A 14,808-nucleotide genomic window follows, 5' to 3' on the forward strand; every position below is an offset into this window, starting at 1 on the left:
GCAAGGCTATCATGACTGAGCCTGGCGAAGGTCGGATTCCCTTTAGTCTTCTTGGGGATATTACAGCTATCATTTCAAACTTGTTTTAAGTCGTCTTTCCTGAAACCTCGGATTTGTGATAGAAAAAGTCAGAAGGTAAGTTGGCACGGCCTTTGCGGAAGAGCATGATGCAGTATCTATTAAAATTGAAAATAAGGGCATGTCGTGCTTAAAATAGCGACTGGCACACGGACGCACCAGTAAATCACTGGGCCAATGACTGCCCCATGGGTGCGGCGCTCCCCCTCCCAGGCATGCGAGGAGGGACTGTGGGGCTCCTGCACCTGCCCTGGGATCAAGGGCATCACCCCAGAGCCGCTTCTGTTCATTCAAGAAATTGGAAGCAATCCGGAATCTATCAAGAGAGAATTAGATATGCGGACTGTGATGATGCAGTCAGACTATGCTGAAGTAAAGGAATGAGGGAAAGATACTTCCTAATCGGCCAAGATTTCCAAGATACATTGTTTTTTTTAAAAGAAAGAAAGAAAGAAAGAAAGAAAGAAAGAAAGAAAGAAAGAAAGAAAGAAAGAAAGAAAGAAAGAAAGAAAGAAAGAAAGAAAGAAAGAAAACAAACAGCAAGTTGAGGAACATTCTAGACCAGGGTTCCTCAACCCCAGCACTGCCCACCGATAATTCTTGTCGGCCGAGGCTGTCTTGTCCTGGGCACTGAGGAATGGTTAGCAGCACCCCCGGCCTCCACCCACTGGATGCCGGCAACGGCCTCCCCATCAGTCGTGATGATGAAATGTGTCTCGTCTCAGACACTATCCCCTGCAGGGTAAGGTCATTCCCACTGTCCAAGCGAGAACCGGTGGTCTAGGCAGCATCAGGGATGTTTATGGGAACGAACGCAAACACCGAAAGCAGTATTCCTACAGGAGCTCAGGGGAGTTTATGAGGGCACAGAGAAAGGTGTGAAGGCGAGACAGGGGCGGGGCTTACCTGGGGGAGGGGGCTGGGAGTGTGGGGACAGGGAGAGGAGGATCAAGGGAGATCATGGCCTTATGTGTGTTATCTGCATGTTTGCCAGTGAGACTGTCTGTGTTTGTCCATTACCTATATAATAAGAGAGTGAGAAGAGAAAAGAAATGGAAGAAGGAAGGAGGAGGGAGGGAGGGAGAGAGGAAAGAATGAAGGCGGAGAACCCCAGAAGCCAGATCTGGACTGAGGTGCTGTAGGACCTCCGTGCTGCCTTTTCCTCTCTGGCCCTCCGTGTCCACAAGGCAAAGTAGGGGGCTGCAGGAACAGGTCTGCACAAACCCTCCCTGTCCTGTCCTCCGCCCTGGGGACCCCAAGGTGACCCAGCCTTCTCCCTCCACCAGCCCCTCCTCCACAGCCCAGCTGTTACACAAAGAGAAGCAGAGTTGGGGGTTGGCACCCCCTCTCCCGGCTCTAACTGATTATGCCTCCCGGGGGAGGAGGGAGGACAAGGCTGGTCAGCCGCCCAGCTCCACGCTGAGGACATGGTCGGGGCTTGATTAAATAATTACACAGAGCCTACTGAGTAATCACACCGTCTGGAGAAGCAAGGAGCACCTTCAGAGGGAGGCCCCATTAGTGATTTGGGGGCGTGTGACTGAGTGTGTCTGTCTCCTGCCTATGATAAAATTATCATCATAAGGCCTCATTAGCGAAACGCATCCATCTCCCCCATCTCATTCACTCACCTCCCAAACCCGGGTGTATAAAATAATCCTCACTTGAGACGGCTGAGGAAACTGAGGCTCAGAGAGGTCTGGGGGTTGGTTCAAGGTCCCAGGAGTAGCGTGGGAGCTGGTGCCAAACGTGATCGTGAGCCAGGAAGTCGACACAGAGCTGGAAGGAGGTCCAGGACCGAAAGATCTGAGGAGTGGTTTTGTTGGGTTTCTGTTTGTTGGGTTTTTCTGTTTTGTTTTGTTTTGTTTCCCCATGAGGATTGTTTCTCTCCTTCCAATTTTGGGAAACAAATCTAAAACCGGCATCGGAGCCTTCCTAAGATCTCTTGCTGCCAAGAAAACAGCACAGAATGTGGAGTGAGTGAGTGGTGGGTCCTGCTGTCAGTATCCCCGCCCACCCAGGCCCGGGGATTGGGGGGAGGCTGGAAGTGGGGGGCAGTTCCACGGGCTCTGCTGTCAGGCTGGCGCCTCCTGAGCTACCCCGTTTCCAGGGTAAGGGCCACAGGCCTTGCCGACAGGGGGACAGCGAGACTCCAGCACCCCTTCCAGCCAAGTGTCTGGTTTAACTGGAAAGAGATACGAATGGCTAACAAGAGGTTGTGTCATAGAACATAGACCTCTCCGTGACCCAGAGGGAGATGTCCCCTGCCTGCTCCTTGCTCGTTGTCCAGCTACACACTGGCCAGGCCTACTGGTGCATCTACACCGGGACAGCCCAAATTCATTAATAATGATTATTAGTCTTTTCTCCAAAAGAGGCACGCAATCAAAGGGCCATTAAAAGTAAGTGCTAGAGGGTCGGGGGAGGGGAGCGGGCAGAGGATGGGCAGGCAGAGCTGGGTGAGAATCCTCCGAGAGACTTCTTTGCCTCAGGACCTTGGGTGAGTCGCATCTAGTCCTGCTGCTGAGGCTCAGTGTCCCCATCTCTGAAATGGACAGGCAGTGTGACAGTGTGCATGGAAGTGCCTATCCAGTAGGAATGTGTTGGGTGACCCTCCTACGAGGCTCCCAGCACCACGACCCTGGGGGGAATAACGGAAGCAGGAGGGGGTGATGCCTGCTAGGCCAGATCCCTGAGCAGCCGCTTCTCAGTACTCAGCGGCCCTCCCTCTGGTCCCTGGGCACTGCCACCCCCAGTCCCAGCACCCCCAGGACAGGGCCACAGCTATGCCCCCTCTTTTGGTTTCAGGGCCGGACAACAGAGGCACCGGGAGCCGCGTTGGAGAGGAGGGAGGGGACCAGGACACCTTGGAGGAGGAGGCTGGACCAAACAGGGCTGCCCAGCCCTTAGCCGCCCCTCAGCCCTCAGCTCCCACCTGCCATCTGGTTTCCCAGAGGCCTCAGGTGCAGAGAGAGGGCCCCAGACCCCACACCCACCAACTGACCCTCCAACAGTCCTGGATGACAAGAGAACAGGATATCGCCCTCTGCTGGGCACCGGGACATCCAACATAAAGCCCCATGCACAGGCGGCTGTGAAATGCATCCCCCCCTTTCCCAAAAAGCAAAATTCAGACAGGAGCAAAGAAAGGAAGCATTAAAAAAAAAAAAAAAATAGAATCCCACAGCCTGTCAGGTCCATGTCCTCCTCAGAGAAGGGGAGACGCCCAAATTCCAGATGTGCTGAGCCCTGGGTTTTTGAGGTCGTCTGATGCCTCTTGAGGACAGGAAATGAAATTTTACAAAGGCCCCTATCATGTGCCAAGCTCTCAACCTTGTTACTTCATCGAGCAGCCACAAGGACACCACAAGGTTGGTATTAGTCATTCCTGTTTTCCAGAGGAAAAACTCAAATCAAGCAGCTTGTCCAAAATCCTGCATCTGGAACAGTCACAGTGCCAAAGCCAAAAGTCAGGGCCAGAAGTGTCAGACTCTGACTTGCTTCCTCTTCCATTCCTCCACTTGGCCGCTAGGCACCCAGAGATGGTGGCCGGGTGGGTTGGAAGACACGTCTCCACTATGACACCAATAAGAATTCTAGGTGACACTTCCCAAATTCCTCCTGTGTGCCCGGCCCCAGCTCCCCCAGGTCTGAGTCGTTGATCCTCCCCCAACTCAACGAGGCCAGGAGTATCATATATATTTTCTAATGAAGACACTGAGGCACCAAGAAGTTAAGTGACTTGTCCAAGGTCACGGGATAAGGATACGGCAGAGCATGGCCCTCACCTGAGGGACTATAAACTCTGCAAGCCCTGGTCACACTCTGGCCTGGTCCCCCACCGGCACAGGGCTTGGAATAGAACAACTGATGAGTAAATAAGTGTTGGACGGGAGCGGGGCTTGCTAGGGGGAGGCAAGGATGACGCATTATCACAGCAGCGCAGGGTAATGGTCAAAGATGGCGTCCAGAGCCAAACTGCCAGGGTTCATTCAGATCCCGGCTTTGCCCTCTTTTACATAAAAAACTTCTTAATTTGTCTCTGTGTCAATTTTCTTATCTGAGAATGATTATCCTAATAGTTCTTACCAGCTGGAGTTCTTCAGAAGAACTAGTGAGTTGCCACTGTACAGCCTGGCGCCTGGTGAGTGCTTTACATCTTGTGGGTCAGAGGGCAGCAGGGAGCACTAAAGCTTTGGACGGGCCCACAGCCTGGCCCCTCAGACTCCACACTGAGGGTGAGCACCTCCTTAAACTTTGCACCCTGGGCACTTCATTTGCCTTACTCTACACCAACCCTGGTTTGCCCACTGCTTTCCATCCCAGCTCCCCTGGTGTCCGGCTGCCCCCATTCAGAGAATGGAGCCCCTCAGACCAGCCCTGCAAGGGTCTCCAGCCTGAGAACAGTGAGCTCCCCATCCCTGAGAGTTTAGTGCAAAGGCCAAATGGCCACCTGGAGACCTATAGTCAGGATAACCGCTGGAAGGGAGGCTGGAAATTACCGAAGCTTTGAGCGAGCTGATGGGCTTAAGTATCGCCTTTGCGAATGATCATAGCGCCACCTGGTGGCAATGAGGAAGATGGCCCAATTGGCCTCCGGGGGCGGCGGGCGTGGAGGCGGGGCGGGGGTTACCGGTGCTTCTCACAAGCAGAGCGTTCATTTATTTACATACTTATTTATTCACATTCTTGTTTGTTCAGGATTTTTTTTTGTATTTAAGTATAGTTGGTAGACAATATTATATTAATTTCAGGTGTACAATATAGTGAATCAACATTTACATACTTTTAGACATTCAGCAAATATCAATGGAGGTCCTAATACCAAGCTCTTTCATGGGTTGTTTTTATAGATTATATCGTTAAATTCTAAAAACACTCTAAAGAAGGAAAATATCATTATCCTTTGTACAGATCAGGACCGAGGCTCAGAGACGCAAAGTTACTTGCCTAAGGTCACATAGCAAGTGGCAGAGCCAGGATTTGAGCTCTGACATCACAGTCTTCCCTCTTAATCTCTAAGCCTTGGGGGATTCAGTGAGAAAGAAAATAGACACCGCATCTCCCATTCTTATGGAGCTTGCAGTTCATTTAGTAGGTGCCCACTCTGCCTTAGGCACTAGACAAGGCACTGGGGACGGCATGGTAAAGAAGGTACCCAGAGTCCCTGCCCAAGTGGATCTTGTGGGGAAAATGGACATTAATCAAATAATCACACAAATAAATATACAAGACCGATAAGAGACATGAAAGAAAAGTGTGGCTTCCGAGACAGGATATCAGAGTGTCTACCTGGCCTGGGGGTCAGGGAAGCCTTCCCTGGGAAAATGACCTATTGAGTTGAGGTCTGAAAGATGACCAGACCTTACCCGGGCATTCATCGATTTCTTAGCAAATGAAAGTAGTGTGTCTGCCATCCATGTTTTCACACGTTTTGTTACAAATATATAAATCCATAAATAATAAATGGAATGTAGGCTTTTGCAACTTGTTTTCCGGCTCCGTATTATTCCTCAGATCTCTGCATGTCAACACCTAGAACCGTTCGTTCTAACTAAGGAGGCCGTCATACCACTGACATCTCCCATATGCATTGAAATTTATTTTTTCATGCTCCTGCTGATGACATGGGTTTTATCTAAATTTTTACTTGTACAAGCAGTGCTACAGCCCACAACCATGCATCTCAAAGTCTGAGTATGTTCTAGTTCCCATGGATGTGGCCATATTCTTTTGAATAGCTTTTAACATCATTTGGGTGGGAGGTAGGGAGGAAATAAGTTTCTATTAATAAAAAGTGTATACAAAAACAAATGTACTAGTTCGTTTACCCTGGCTGACGCCAAGTTAAGTTTCTAAAGCCCACTTGCCAAAATGTTTCCCACGTTTCTGTTGACCTTGTTCTTTCTTCCCTTTTCTTTTATTATTTTTCCAAGACAGACAACTTCTTAGGAGACATACGTAAGGGTTTTAAATGATGTGTTGTTGTTGTTGTTTTTAATTACTTGTTTTATAAGCAGGACAACCTTTTGCGAGCCCGATTTCAGGATTTCAGCAGAGTGCTCTGTGGCCTTCGGCTAGCTAGTCTCAGGGCAGGTGGCACCCCGGTAGTTACACCATGCGACCAGCATGTACAATACCCAGAGATAGACGGCACCTGGGAGGAGGGGCTTACGTTTCTAGTCAAGTGTTTGCACATTGGACCAGTTTGCACGTTGCCCATTCTGGGAGGACCTACATGGGAAAACCTGAGTTATCCAGCACCATGCAGTCTATTGATCCCCATCATGCGTTGTGGCCCCACACCTGGTTCCAGGTGCGTGTGTAAACTCCATATTCAAGACAACTAGAGGGTCTGGTCTGAGGGAAATACCAGTGACATAGGCCCTGAGGCCCATGGTGGTCTCTCTTTGTGTGTGTGTGTGTGTGTGTATGTCAGATGAGCGGTGAATGCCTGGTTTCCCTTTCCTGGAACTGTCCCTGATTTTCAGAACCGTGGTGAAGCCTGGGACAGTGGAGGGTGAAACTGACTCTATGGCCAGATCTTACCACCTTCTCTACTATGTTCATCTATAGTCCACTCTGCTGAGCTGAGCTGAGCTAAGCAGGGCTGAACTTCTAAAGTCACACCGCAAGAGACGGGACATCTGGTCCAGCAGCAGTTCCAAAATCTACCACTAGATAGCAGCAGAGTACTGGCTCTGGCCCTGGTCTTTCCCTGGCTTGGGGGTCCACTAGGACTCTCAGATCTGCATCCAGAGCCCTGTTTGTGGTTCCTCTGTTTGTTTTAGCTTGTGATTCCTTCTGGGGCTCCCTGCCCCAATTAAAAAAAAAAAACCTCCATCTAGATAAGATACTGCAGTCAGCTGAGACACAAAAAACCTTCTGTTTCCAAAGGAACTTGTTTTTTCCATCATGCTGGAGGCATAGGGTGGAGCTACCAGAAAGCCCTGAAAATCCAGAAGGTCACATGAGGTGACTCAGGCCAGTGTGCATGACAGAGGGGACTTCCAGAACCCAATAAAGTAGTCCTGCTTCCTGTCCCAGCTCTGTCCCTTCACCTGGTGGCTTAGCTCCATCCACTCTTTGGACGGAGCCATGGCTTTGGCCCCAGCCTGGCTTGGGAAGGTAGATGGAGGCCCAGGGGTTTTCAGTGGTCTGTGGCCACATTCCAGAAGCCCTGCCTTCTTCTCTGCCCACCATTCCAGGCAGCCTTGACCTCACCGGCCTAGACCCCTACATCCTATGCATCAGCACAGAGACTGTGAGACCCCAGATCTCTGGACCAGCACAGATCCATGTGATGGCCCCAGGACGCTCTCTCTGGCCTGGCTTCCAGCCCTTGGCACCCCACTCCCTGGTCAGGGTAGACCAGCCTATATGGGAAGGTGAGCAAGAACAAGCCGTGACCTGGAAAGCCTGCCTGAAGCCAAAGGTGTGAGGTCTGAAGCTGGAGGTCTGGCAGGTTCCCAGCTCCACACTCACACCTCCTTCATTGCATGCATAGTGATTACAATCCCATGACATGTGACCTTTTAACATCCTGCTACCCTCCTAACCTGTAAGCCCCATAAAAGGGTCCATGTTCATCCTTGTAACCCTTGCGTTGAGCACAGTGCCTAGTACATAGTAGCACGTAGGGAGTTCAAATCCAAGCCTTTAAGCCTACAGAAACTGAGCTCCTTCTCCCCTTGTTGCCAGTGTAAATACCCGGGGTCTCTGGACCCCTTTCAGGAACTGGAAGGGCAGGACACACCCACCCAGCCCCCTTAGAGTAAATATACACCTTCACTTGTTTGTTAAAGTCATGCTTCTTTAAGCAGTGGGAGCATGTGGGAAAACTTTCTATTTCCCTTTATTGTCACTGTTTTAACATAAACATATCTCTTTCAGCTAGGGGGAGAAATGATTAACCCACCTCATTGGTTTGAAGGAGAGGAGAATGGGCACGGTGCTCCCACCACTAAACTTAACGCCACTCCTCTCTGCAATTAAACAAACGGGCAGCAGATGGCGCAGCAGGCTCACAGCCGGCTTCTCAGCCGCCTGGACCACCCCTTTCATGGGGGTGCGGGGTGGCGGGAAGGTCAGGTGTAGAAGAGGTCTTTCCCATCTCTTCTCCAAATTTCGCTCTAGGAAGAAATGCCCAGAGAGGCCCCAGTTCCATAATAGGTGAGGTCAAAACTCCTCAGGAAGGGCAAGGCAAGGGCATAAAGGCCAAGCGTCACCCAGGCTCAGGAAAGCCAGTTTGGGGGCCTGCCCTACTTCATGCTCCATCCTGTGAGTCAGACACAAGGACCAGAGGGCAAACCTGCAGAGTTGAATGAGAAGGTTAGGCTGGGTTGCAGGGCAGCAGAAAGGAGGAGCAGCTAGTTTACAGGATGCTTAAGATGGCCAGGCACCTTTTTACAGACATTTGGTATTTCATCTCATCTTCCCTGTGGCCCAATATGGGACCTGACATCAAAAATAGTGAACTAGCTGGGGATATAATAGCAATGCATCATTTTTTTAATCTCTCCCAATTCCCACATAAAAATAAACAGGGAAAATTAACAAAAGCAAAACCCACAGACAACATTCGCTTCAAAATTAGGCAACATAGGTATCCCCATGAATACCAAAATGAGTGGGGGAGCACAAACCCCAGTAGCCACCTGCATGTTATCAGATGCCCTAGGATCTCCCCTGAGAGGCTGTTCCCAGCTTGGCTCTGGCCTTTGAAGCCCCAACTGTAGGCCAGCAGAGGGAAGCAAGGAGGTGTCTGATGGAACTAAGAAGAAAACCCCAAAATAGCCAGGAGGTAGGTATTCACTGGAAAACATGGAGGGACAGTTTGAGAAGAGCCACTGAAACCAGGAGGGGTCTTGCCCAGTCTCATAGCAGGTGAGGTCAGGAGCCCTCAGGAAGGGCTGAGGGTCTGGAGCACACCAACCCCAGCCTGGCAAACTCTCCATACTGGCCGGCTGGGGTTCCCTTTCAGGACAGGGTCCCCTGCTGAGGAGAAACTGCTTGGAGCCTGATCGAAATGGAAGAGGCTCTTTCAAGACAATCGAGAGGAAGGAAAGGACAGATCCAGATGAAAGTGGCAGAAGGAGATTAAGCTGGAAACTTCAGAACCCAGGCCACCACCATCTGTGTAAACCACATGAGAACAAGAGGACGAGGAGCTTGCGAGGTGAGAAAAATGCCTTCCTGAATGTCACCTTTGAGTTTAGGAACACTAACTTCACATGAAAATGAGCAACCGAGAAGTGTTCGGGTCAAATGCCACAGAAAATTAATTTCAGCCAAAGGAGAATTAGGGTCAAAATAGCATCCCTACGAAGAATAATATCATGCCAGTAACACGTTTCTTCAGAACAGATCCAAACCACTTTCCTGCTGCAAAATGACCTAAAAGACATTCTTTAATTAGGCAAGATGTGAAAAAAACAACATAAATCAGAATTAGAAAATCTTATATATAAGGAGACAAAACTCAGGAAAGAAATACAAGAAAAAATCGTTTTAGAAATGAAGGCTGAAACAGAAGGAACATAGAGCAAATTAACCCAACCTTAAGTAATGCCTTAAGAGACAAAGGCGAAAAGGGGGGAAATATTTTAAATCAACAAGAAATGAAGAAAGATTTTTTAATATTCTAGAGAAAGTGAAAAATATTGGAATTAGGCAAAGAAGTTCCAACATACAAATAATGAGTCCCTGCGGAAAAACCAAAGCAAGAGAATAGAACAAATACTAAAAACTTTAGTTCAAAAAAAGTTGCCAAAATTTTTTAAAATTGAAATTACATATTGAAAGTTTATACTACATACCTGAAAATATCAGCAAAGAATAATCAGAAATAATTAAGACATTCTACTAAAATTACTGGACTTCAAAGAAATAGAAAAAAATCCTTTAGTCCTCTAGGCAAGTAATAACAAGAACAACTGGCATAAGAAAACATAAATTAGATTATTATCAGGTTTTTCAAGAGGTATGCTTTATGCTAGAAGAAAATAAAGTGACATATGTGAGCTATTCAAAAAAGGAAAATGTAAGTTAATAATTTTATGTCTAGCAAAATGGACTTTTAAGTATAATAGGCTTAGACAAATTATTATTAACAGGAAAGAACTCAGGGAATATTGTTCTGATGTGCCTTTCCTGAAGAATCTACTAGAGAACAAGTATCAGACAACCAAAACAACTAGAAAGACTAAAAAAAAAAAAAAAATGGACTGGTAGTGAACATTAAATACACTTACTGTTAACAACTTCTGCAAATGGGGGTGGAAAGGAGATAATATAGCACGTAACAGCTACCTGTAGTTACAAGACCATTAATAAAGTATGGAAAATGGGAAGAGCCTATGTCAGGAAAAAATGTCTTTAACTGTTCCCAGTAATTCGATTGGTGGTGGTATTACTGTCGTCATTTTGAGACTATTACATGTCTTATGTGTGTGATGTGGGACAAAGCTAACAAGTATTTTTGAGATGTTCTAATTCTATGATCCCCTATATCCTTGAAGGAGAGATACAATACAAAAGAGATTAAATAAAAATCCTAACTGTGAATTAAAATTATCAGTATGGACATAGGGTGCTATCTTCTTGGTTTCTGGCTGGGGGGAGGGATGTATGATAAAATGTTTCTTTATAACCAAAAAGTTGCAATGGAATAACATCCCTAGCGCCTAGACGGTGATCACAAAATACCATTTCTCACTTTAAAAAAAAAAGGAAAAAAAAAGTCTCATGGAGAAAAGCTGATTCTAGGTCTGGAGCAGAAAATGTACAAGATGAATCTGGTACATCTCATTATTCAGAGAGCAAGACAGCTCTCAGAAACCACTAGGTTTAAATCGAAAGGACTCAAGCCAACATGAAGAGGCTCTCATGACATGAGACAATGGGACAATTTGACCTTCAAAAAGAACCACACTTGTAATTGATTGTAACCCCTCAAATATGTTTAGATACTAGAATTGATAATGATATTGAAAAGAAATGCACTGGTCTCCTTTGGAAGGTGATAGAGAACCAATTTATTCTCTTGAAAATTGGTGATTGGAGGGGAAAAATCAGCCATGAATCCTCCTTCCTATGTGAACTGTACCACTGAGTAACAAAGGGTAAATGAGGGGACGCATCTCTTTATAAAAGTCTCTTTCCAACTGGTAACTGAAAAAGAAAGAAGAGGGTGAGCATGTTGCTACTCGTAACTCCCAATCAATTAATGGACTAACCGATAATGATCACCAACCACTCCTGACATTAAGTGCCACCAGATGAAAGAACATAAGCCCGAGAATCTAGCCAGAGGGAGAGACCCTATGTCTGATCGAGCCTCTGGATCCAGCTGCCAACTTGCAGGAAGCATAGAGAACAGAGGAACAACCTTGACCTGCATGTTGAGGATGAAGTCAGCAAATGCAGACTGTGGGAAACTCTACAAACGGCTGGGTCCTTCAACAAATAGCTCGTAAAGAAAAGAAATGGTAGAGGGGGACCTATTGATTAAAAGAGACTTTAAAGATGTATATTTTTTTAATGGGCAAGTCTAAACTTATAGTATCTAGAGATACACGGGTAATAAAACAATGTGTTGCAGGAAAACCATGACGAAGTCAGGCTACTAGTTCATTGCAGTGAGAGGGCACACATTGTAACAAGGCACCTGGAGGGAGTTGAGGAGATGAGTACTTGAGAAGTTCTATTTTATTAATTTGGGTAGTGGTTACAAAGATGTGTGTCTTAAGATAACTCATTAAAACATCCATGTGTTTCGTGTGGTTTTCTGTATCTAAAAAAAAAAAGAGAAGTTTTACTAAAAAAAAAAGTTTTAAAAATAGAAGACGGAAATGATTGAATGAATGAACAACCCTAGTAGATCTCGCTGGTCTTTTCCGATGAATGACGAAGGGAAAACTCAGAGAGGAAAGCAGTTTGCCCCAGGCCACACAGCCGCTGAGCTGCCCATTTGGCCTCGGAGCCCAAGTGAGGTTCGTCTTTTTTTTTCCACAAACGGTTGCTGACACCTGCTGAGTTTGATTGCAGACAGCTGAATTGAAACAGCCTCACTCCAGACCCACCTACACTGCCTGGGGCGAGTGTAAAGGGCATTTGCTGGTCTTGGCGCCCAGGTGGGCGTAGCCATGGCAGAGCCCACATGGTGCTCTCAGAATCTGCGTCGACGTCGTCTCGCCCCAGACTCAGACCGTGGAAACGCTTTTGATGAAGTTTCGCTTTCCTTTCTCAACACCTCCCAGAGTATTCTGTCCCCTGGAGGTTCTGGGAAAGGGTCATGACCTGAAACTAAGGGGTCAGATTCACACACACCCCCAAAACCTTGCTACCCCACCTGGAGGCAGTGTCCCCAATGAGTGGCAGCAAACAGGGAGGAGGTGAAACTGCCATCAGCTCTGCGGGCTGAAGCCCCTCCCTTATCTGCCTTGGTCTCTGGTATCCCCAGCATCTGCACTCTGTCTCAGAAAGCAGGAGCACTATACATGTTTGTTGAATAAATGATTGAGTGAATAAATGAATTTGATAGATCAATTTTGATCTATTACACTCAAAGTCCAAGCCTGAAGCAATACTTTCAGAATATATTGTCTTTCGCTCTAACATGGGAATTATACTAATGCCTACCTCTAGGGTCATTGGGAAGACAGAATCAATTAATGAATGTAAACCCTTAGACTGATGTCTGGCACATATGAACCTTCAGTGAGTTATTCCTGTAAACTGAGAGAAGTTTGTCCAAGGTTAGGACCCAGTATGGGGCCAGGGTCAGAGGTCAGGGGGCATAGAGAGCAAGTTTAGTATGAGGTTAGGATTAGAGGGTCAGTCTGTGGCTGGTCTGCAGTCAGATTTTTAAATTATCTATTTGCTTACATATCCCCACATTGTTCCAGAAGGACTCGAGGCAGCTTTTAGAAATATCAATTGCGGAAATCGGAAAAGGTAAAGATGGAAGAGGTTATGATCCTGGCCTGGGGCATTCATGCTGGCACCCCGAGAACCTCTCAGCCACCACTGAGTGACCAAATCCCGGGCTCACTGGCCACTCTGAAGTCCACACCAACAGCCCAGGGTCAAGCAGAGCTAGCTCCTGGTGCAAATACCATGAGCTAACCCATGCAAAGCGCTGGCACACAGTACATTCTCCAAAAACTTTTGCTGTTATCGTCAGAACACAGGGCTGGCGTAGGCCCAAAGAGCCCTTTGAGAATATGCAGTGAGCAATTGGTACCAGCATTTTCTCACTGGCCAGACCAGAACATCCTCTCCCCATGAGTAGCCTTTCACCCCCGAGTCAGAGCCAGGAGAAGTGAACGTTCAATGGCATCAGGCTGGGATGGCCGGCTGCACTCCGTCGGGGCTATCTGACCAGATACCCAAAGCCCATTGGCTCTGACCCCTTCTCTTCGGAACATTCCTGGAAGGGCTCTGCCAGCCCAATCCCAGCCCCCAGGACACCTCTTTTCTTTATACTGTTGAATATATTTGCCAGGTGAGGAAAAATCCACAAGGCTTATTTCAAATGTTGAGTGTGGGGTGGAAGGCAGGTTATGTTAAATTCCTGTTGCTACTATAACAACTTAACCACTTAATACATAGTATCTTATAGTTCTGTAAGTCAGAACTGGTCTAAAATCAAGGTGTCAGCAGAGCTGTGTTCCTTCTGGAGGCTCCAGGCTAGAATCTGCTCCTTGCCTCTTCTGGCTTCTAGCAGCTGCCCACACTCTGTGGCTCACAGCCCTGTCCATCTTTAAGCCAACAGTTGCATTTCACGATTCTGCTCCCTGTCCTTCTATCTCTTTCTCTGGCCTTGACCGTGCCTCGATTCCGTAATTACATAATCCTGATACTCCAGGATAATCTTTTCATCTCAAGATCCTCAATGTAGTCAACATCTGGAAAGTCCCTTCTGCATGTGAGGTAACAACATAGTCACAGTTTCAGGGATTACAATGCAGATGTACTTGGGAGACTGTATTCTGCCCAGCACGGGGGACCTGGCGTTATAAATTCCTAGGATGCTGCGAATGCCAGGCTCTCTGCTCCACCAAGAGGGAAACTTTGTAACCAGGAAAAGAATTTTTGGTAAAATAGCCCCTCAGAAGATAAAGAAAATAAGTATAACATCCCTCCAATCCTTCTAGAGTTTGGACAAGACATTATGCTCACCTCCCAAGGTAGCCCCAAAATTCGCCTGTGACACCAACCAAGAGGAGGCGGCCAGGATCAAGCTTCACCTAATACTGGGGGAAATCCAGCCCACGAATGACTTTGCCACACTCCTCGCTCATTTGTGATTAGAAAGACCATTTCTTGACAACTGAGATGGCCCAAAAAAGCAATGGCCACTTTGAGAAGCTGCCTTCCAGCTCTACAGAAAGTATTAAACAGGCCCAACAATAAAAGCGCTGGCATCCCCAGGGGCCCAGATTTGTGTCCCCTTCTCCTGTTTTGTCTGACCCACCAGCCCCCAGTTCATGGGAGCCACCACAGCTGGGAACCACTCAAGTATCCCTCTTGTAAAAATGGTTCTTTGAACTGAAAGTTATAAATCTCCTCTTAAGTGACAGGTTGACTGTTGCCTTGGCTTTCAGGAGACACAAACATAGGAGCGGTCCCCCCTTCACAGTCTGAAGGGGGAAATCAGTCAAATACCAAGATCAGAACCTGATCTGCTAACCACGGGGCAGGAGTATGGAGAGGAGGCCACGTTGG

The sequence above is a fragment of the Pteropus alecto genome, unplaced genomic scaffold (genome assembly GCF_000325575.1).
Source record: "Pteropus alecto unplaced genomic scaffold, ASM32557v1 scaffold45, whole genome shotgun sequence".
NCBI classification, from domain to species: domain Eukaryota; kingdom Metazoa; phylum Chordata; class Mammalia; order Chiroptera; family Pteropodidae; genus Pteropus; species Pteropus alecto.